Below are 6,870 nucleotides of genomic sequence, written 5' to 3'. Positions count from 1 at the left end.
GGCTTTTATTTCATAATTATAGTTTATATACATAGCTTTTTTTCAGTCCTGTTTTCTTTACCTAGCATTATTCATATAACTCTCCCCATATTGCTTTGAAATTTTCACTCTGGTCATTTGTTATAGTATGATAATAGATGTTATATTACCAATGTGTGCGTATGTGTGCACATGAATGTGTATGTGTATGTATGGGTAGACCTGTGATTTCATTAATGTGAGGAACTATTAGTGTGGAGAATTCCTGGTGTGTACAATCCCTCTCCTTATGCAGATTGACAACCTCTGCAACTCATAGTTTGAGAGAGTAGTCCAAGGCCCTGAGAAATCTGTGACTTGACTAAGGTCACATAGAATATATTTATCAGGGGCAGGATTTGAACCTAGCTCTTCTGGACTCTAAATCCTCTGTGCTGTGTCCCTAGCAACTTCACATTTTAAATTTACATAGAATGTTTTATTTAACCATTCCTCAAACACTTGGCACAGAGTTAACAAAAAGATATTTTAAAACATCAAAAATTTTAAAAGTTTGATTTAATTTGGAAAAACAATAACTTTACCCATTCCTTTAGAACACTGCCTGTGTAGAGGATATTAGCTGATGACATAGAAATCCTAAAGAGAAAACCTTAGCTCATCCTCATTGATTATTAGCCGAATATCTTCTGGGTTGAGGTCCTTGGTAGATTCTTTTGGGAAAAGTGGATGGCAGGGAAGGGGAGGTGGAACAAAGTATGTACGTTGAAAATGAACGTCTTATTTTCTGCTGACTTTTTATGGCTAGGGTCAGCAGAGACAAGTTGAACAGAAACTCAGACAAAGCCCAGGTTGTGGCAAATCCAGGAGATGGAATGGATGAAATCATGCCAGCCTTGTTAGAAGTGAAATACTCTCCACCCCTCTAAAAGGGACTTGACTCCATTAATGGCAGGAAGATTTGTAGAGGACGGCGTGGGGAAGGATGATCTTGTATGTACATTCCCCAGCTGAAGCAGAGGTATTTAAAGCAAGTCTATTGTTGGATCTGGTCTCACTGTGATTTATGGGGCTTGATGTTCATATGGGAGAAAAGAATTTGGGACTGGTCCTTGGCCTCTAGGAACGTTGAAGGCTAAGAGAGTCAGTGGGAATCTGGAATTGAAAGCTTCCCCCAGGAAGCTGCAAAAGGCCAAATAGTGCAGATAGTGCAGAAGACCCAGGTGGGTCATTGGGCGTCCTGTAGAGAGAAAAGACCAAAAGACCAAACCAAACAAGCCAGTTTTGTGGTCTGGTGTAACTCAGCGTTTTCCAGTCTCTGTGCTAAAGTTTCATGTTGCCTTCTCATCTAAGTATGGGGGTAAAGGAATTATAAAGGCATAATAAAAATTTACCTCTGACTCAGCAGGCAGCTTCCTCTTCATTCCTTCCTCCTATTTCTGTATCATTTCCCTCTTTTAGTGTTTTCTCCTCTTTTCCAGCCTCCTAATTGCTCTTACTTACATTCACTGCCTTATCTCTCATCTCATTGTGGCAAGGTGTTCTTTTTTGATGGGGAACTTGCACATTGAAACAAGGGCCCAGAAAGGAAAATGCTTAATCCAAAGGGAAAATCATAACCAGGAATTTTTTCACTTGATAAAATTAAGTGTGTGTGTGTGTAGATGCCCCCACACACATATGAGTAGGTAAACCTGCTGAAAGACTCTCAGAGTTTGTGGGGGTGGGAGGTAGGAGGGGCAGGGGTGGGAAGCAGGTCCTAGAGTATGGTGCCACAGTGACTGAACTGTGGGGTAGGGTGTTCTGGGAACGGTTGTGGCCAAAAGGCAAAGCTAACAAGTGAAGGACTGTGAGTCTAGGCACAAAGATGGCAGTCATTCCAGGAAGTGACCTCCTAGAAGAAGTGACTGTCCCCTAGATGTCATTGCCCTAGGGCAAAGCACTGTTGACCAGGTGCCTGTTGCAGCTTTGCCCAAAGAAGAACAGAACCATGATGGAAAGTCAGATATTTGAAAGGCCAGTGGAGAGAAGGGGCCTTTTTGGGGTCCCTCAAATCCAACCATGGAAAGGAGTGGGATTTGTTTACCTAACAAACCACTAGCAACCATGGTAATGGGAGTGGTGCTGATGCAGGCTTGTAACCTTTGAAAAGGGTAGTTTTTAGTGTGATGATACTTTTAGAACTAGAAGAAGCCTCTGAAATCATATAATCTGACCTCATTGGAGGAATGAGGATACTGAGGCTCAGGGAAGTTAGTAGACTTGTGCAAGGTCACATATGAATAGCAAAACTAGGATTAGAATCTGAGGTCTCTGACTCTTGACCCAGGATTTTTTCTTCTAAAACCTAAGGCCATGGAAGAGAATGATGTCCGGGGCAACTGAGGCCTGAATGAATCTACAACAGTCTTTGGGTTTAGGAAGAGCTGAGGAAGGGGAGGGAAAGGGAAAGGAAAGACTGTGCCAGAGAAGGAAGGGGCTCAGGGTCCACCAGCAGCGGTCTTGGCCTTAGGCCATCCAGGGAGAAGCCGGGGTTAATTTTTCTGGGAAGGGAAAGGGTGTGTTTGTAGGATGTGTGTATGTGTGTGTGTGTGTGTGTGTGTGTGTATGTGTGTGTGTGTGTGAGGGAGGGGAATGGAGGATGGTTCAGCACACCCTGCTTGGGAGTCCCTGACCCAGCCCAGACTGTGCTAAATTCCGGAAACTGAGGCCTATCCTGTTGCCAGCTACAGCTGACAATTAACCCTATACTCCCAGATTTTACCAAACCATCAGTCAAGCCCCCCAGAATAGGCCTCAAATATGGTCAGAGTCAGTGACCAGGCCACATACCAAGCAGCTCAGAGGAAATGGCTGGAATTCCTCCCTCAGCTCCCTGCATGGGAGAACAAGTCCGAAAGGAACCTTCTCCAGTCTTGCTGAGATGGGGGTGGAATCCAGAGTAAGCCAGTGCAGGATGGGAGTTTTAATGCTCCAATCTTTCCTTTCCTAGCATAACCCAGAGGCTGAGTTGAGGAGATGGATACTGAGTTTCTTCTTTTGGAGGGGAGGTGAGGATTGTTTTTTGTTCTGTTTGGCTGCCCTTGGAGGGATTATGTACCTGAACTGCACAATCTGAAGACCTATCAGTATCACTGCTGACCTGGGGAATAGGTTAAACCTAATTTAGATAGCTTTTTTTTTTTTTTTTTTTTTTTCTGCTGCTGCTTTCCTCTCGTTTTCATGATCCTATCTTTTTTTTTTCTCTGAGCAGCCTGAGTGCTGGCTGAATGTCTCCTATTTCCTGAGCACTGTGGTATGTTGCAAAGAGCTGTGGTTTGGAGTCAGATAATCTGGGTTCAAATCTTAGCTCTTTTACTTGAAATGTGTGTGACCTTGTGGAAATCATTTCAGTGCCATGAGCTTTCTTTGATCATCTCATTTATATTTTCTTGTCTTTTTCTCATCCTCATAAAAATGTTGGGCTAGATGATTTCAGACTTGAAGTCCCATGATCCTATGAAAATCTGGATACGACTTCAGTCTTTCCTTGGCTCTTGGTGATTCTAACTTGGTTCACAGCCTACTCAAGGGTCAGAGAAGACTCTTGAGGTGTCTTCTGGGACCCTAAGAGGACAGGAAGGGAAGCATAGTTCCATCTTTTGTAGAATAAATAATCCCACTCCCTTCCCAGTCCAGAACCACTTCTCATCATTCACCTCTGTCTCAGCCCTACGGGCTGAAAGCAGAACTAAACAGTGAGTGAATGTTTGTCACTGCATGAGAACCCAGCAGAAAGGAGCTACGTGGTGTTTGTGGAGCCCCAGCTCCTATTAATTTCCCTCCCAAAGTGATCTTGTATTTCATAGAGTCATAGGATTTTAATCTATCGATTTAGAGTTGGAAGAGATATTAGATGCTGTAGAATCCAACACTCTCATTTTTACAAAGGAAGTACAGAGAGGTTAAGTCACTTGTCCAGGGTCAGAGAGCCAGTTAAGTGTCTGAGGTAGAATTTGAACTCAGATGTTTCTGACTCCAAAGTCAGTAGTCTTTCCATAATATCACACTGTCTTCAAGGTGATTGATTACCTGGGACATTGGGCTAATCATCCTTGTTCTGTTAAATGCTTATATAACTTGATTCTATAATTCAAGATGTCAGGTACACTGCCCCCAATTTTGCAAAGGTTTATAAAATTCTAAATTCTAGGGACAAATTTAACAGGACAAATGATGAATGGTATCATGGAATTTGTAGTTCAAAGAGACAAGCATTCTCTCTCAACCCCGAAAGTAATTTGAGACTTGCTGAAATCTTTTAACTGGAAGATAGATTTGAGTATATTCTGCATATGCTTATTTAAGGAGAATCTCAGCTGTACCCAGAGGACTAGGGAGCTGAATGCTCTTCTTTTTCACTAAGGAGTCCTTCTCAACTCTGGAACCGTGCATGTGGAGTGAGTTCAATCCTGGAGGAACTTGACCATCTACAAGAAAGCTCAGGCTCTTTTTCTCTAATTCTTTAACTCTTTATACCCTTGGGGGTATATTATAACCTGGGGGAAGGAGGGAGAATGGAATTACTTAAAGCTTAGGTTGTGCCTTATTTGTAGGATGTCCCCAAAGCAGGGGGAGTAGGAAGGCACTCATGCAAAGTTAATACAGTATGGGACAGGGCAGCTAGGTGGCACAGTGAATAGAGTACCGGTCCTGGAGTCAGGACCACCTGAGTTCAAATCTGGCCTCAGACACTTAACACACACACACACACACACACACACGCACACACACACACACACGCACACACACACACACTATCTGCATGACCTTGGGCAAGTCACTTAACCCCAATTGCCAAAAAAGCAAAAAAAAAGTATGGGACAGCTATTTATTTCCTAAACATAAAAGAAATACTTAGCAAAAGGCTTCATAAGTATACACTGACATGAAAATTTAGAGTACCCAAGAGTCTGAGACTTAAAACCATCAAAACATACAGTAGTTTGAGGGTCTGCTAAACTGGCTTTTCATACTTCACCTCTGCTCTGCACAGTACAAACAACTTCCTCCAAGCCCATGTATTTTGTCAAGTTAAGCCAGGGTTTCATTAGTTCTCCTGTGGATAGTCATCTTCTCTTAGAAATGTTTTGGTTGGTTCATGGAGAGCACTTTCTGAAGTATATCTGGTACCTACTGAGGACCCAGTATCTATTTATTTCTTGAACTCACAAGGCTTTCCAAGCCTGGAATATCTCAGGACTGAGATCCTATCTGATACAGGCCCATGGATTGTTAACAGGATTCTATTTATCGAAATATATGAAGTCTTCCCCCAATAGAATGTGAGTTCCTTGAGGTAGGTAAGCACTGCTTCCTTTTTATCATTGTCACTCCAGAGCCTTGCATATAGAAGGTACTTAATAAACACTTGCTGATTGATTGATTAATAGAGTCTAATGAAGTCAGATTCAGATCTGAGAGAAAAACTCAGGCTTGGGTCTTTTTTGTTGAGGCCTCCAAGCTTGGATCTGGTCACTGAAGAACCTGGACTTTTGGAATCTGTACAGTAACATGTTAAAATAATAGCTTACATTTTTGTAGTGCTTTAAGGTTTTACAGAGCACTTGATTCAATTTTGTTTTTTTAATTAATAAACGTTTCTTTTCTCTCCTTCCCACTCCCCTTGCCCCTGGAAAAAAAAGAAAAACAAAACACATGTTACAAATATGCATAGTCAAACAAAACCAATTCCTGTACTGCTGTGTCCAAAAATATGTCTTATTCTTTTGCAAAGTATTTTATATACATTATCTCATTTAAGCCTCATAACAATCCTATGAGGTTGGTGCTATTATTATCCCGTTCTATAGATGAGGAAACTGAAGCTCAGGGAGGGTGTAAATGACTTGCTAGGGGTCACACATGTTGAGAACATCAACTGGGGGGCCCTGACACTGAGACACCCATCCAATCTCAAATTGTATAGTTGTAACCTCAGCTCAGGAAGTCTTTTGCTCCAAGATAGCAGGAGAGGGAGAACAATAGATGGGCTAAAAGGGAAAAGTTCATAAGGTGGTAGGGAGAAGAAGGAGAAGTGATGGCAGGAATAAGAAGGACTACCCCTAAGACATGTCACTGTTGGTATAGAAAGCATTTAGTTAATTTCTGAACTAATTAGAAAACTGTAGCTATATTATATGCAGAGATGTTTGAGGAGGGGGAGGCAGGGTAAGAAAGAACTTTGGAGAAGCCATGATGAGGACCTGGATAACTATTGGAAGAGGGTATGTGTACAAACAGGCTGACAGATTCTGAGGATAGATGAAGGTGGGTAGGGGGATTGAGATGGGAATCAGATTTGGGACTGGTAAAGCTTGGTTCAAAGTCCTCTCCCCCAAGCCTTCTTCTCCTTCCCCCACCTGACATGTGTGGGCCAGACACATCTGGTCTCCTGTGCATATGCCCTCAGAACAGCTGGAGAGGAAGGGAAGACAGGCTGGGAGGGCCTGCATTGCAAAGGAGTTCTAGGGTGGGGCCCACATCAAAGAGAGGGTGAGAGGTTACAGTTATAGACTCTCTGGGATGAGTGTGTGTGTGTGTGTGTGTGTGTGTGTGTGTGTCTGTATCTATGTGTCTGACAGACACACAGAGACAGAAACAGAGACACGGACTGACAGACAAGAATAGAGAGAGTCACAGAAACAGAGAAATGGAGAAAGAGACACAGAGAGATAGACACAGACACATAGAGAAAGACAGAAACACACAGAGACAGAGATAAAGACAGAGAAAACAGGCCAGCGACTTGCTGATACAAGTATGAACACTGGGGAGAAGACCAAAGGAAAAATGCTAGCATGTATTATCTGAGATTGAATTCTCCCCATTCTAAAAGAGTTTAAGACCTAA

Source organism: Petaurus breviceps, unplaced genomic scaffold, assembly GCF_028583685.1.
Source record: "Petaurus breviceps papuanus isolate PSGF00001 unplaced genomic scaffold, PetGlider_PUasm1.0 90842, whole genome shotgun sequence".
NCBI lineage: Eukaryota > Metazoa > Chordata > Mammalia > Diprotodontia > Petauridae > Petaurus > Petaurus breviceps.
The sequence above is the reverse complement of the archived record's forward strand: the minus strand, read 5'-3'. Positions refer to the sequence as shown.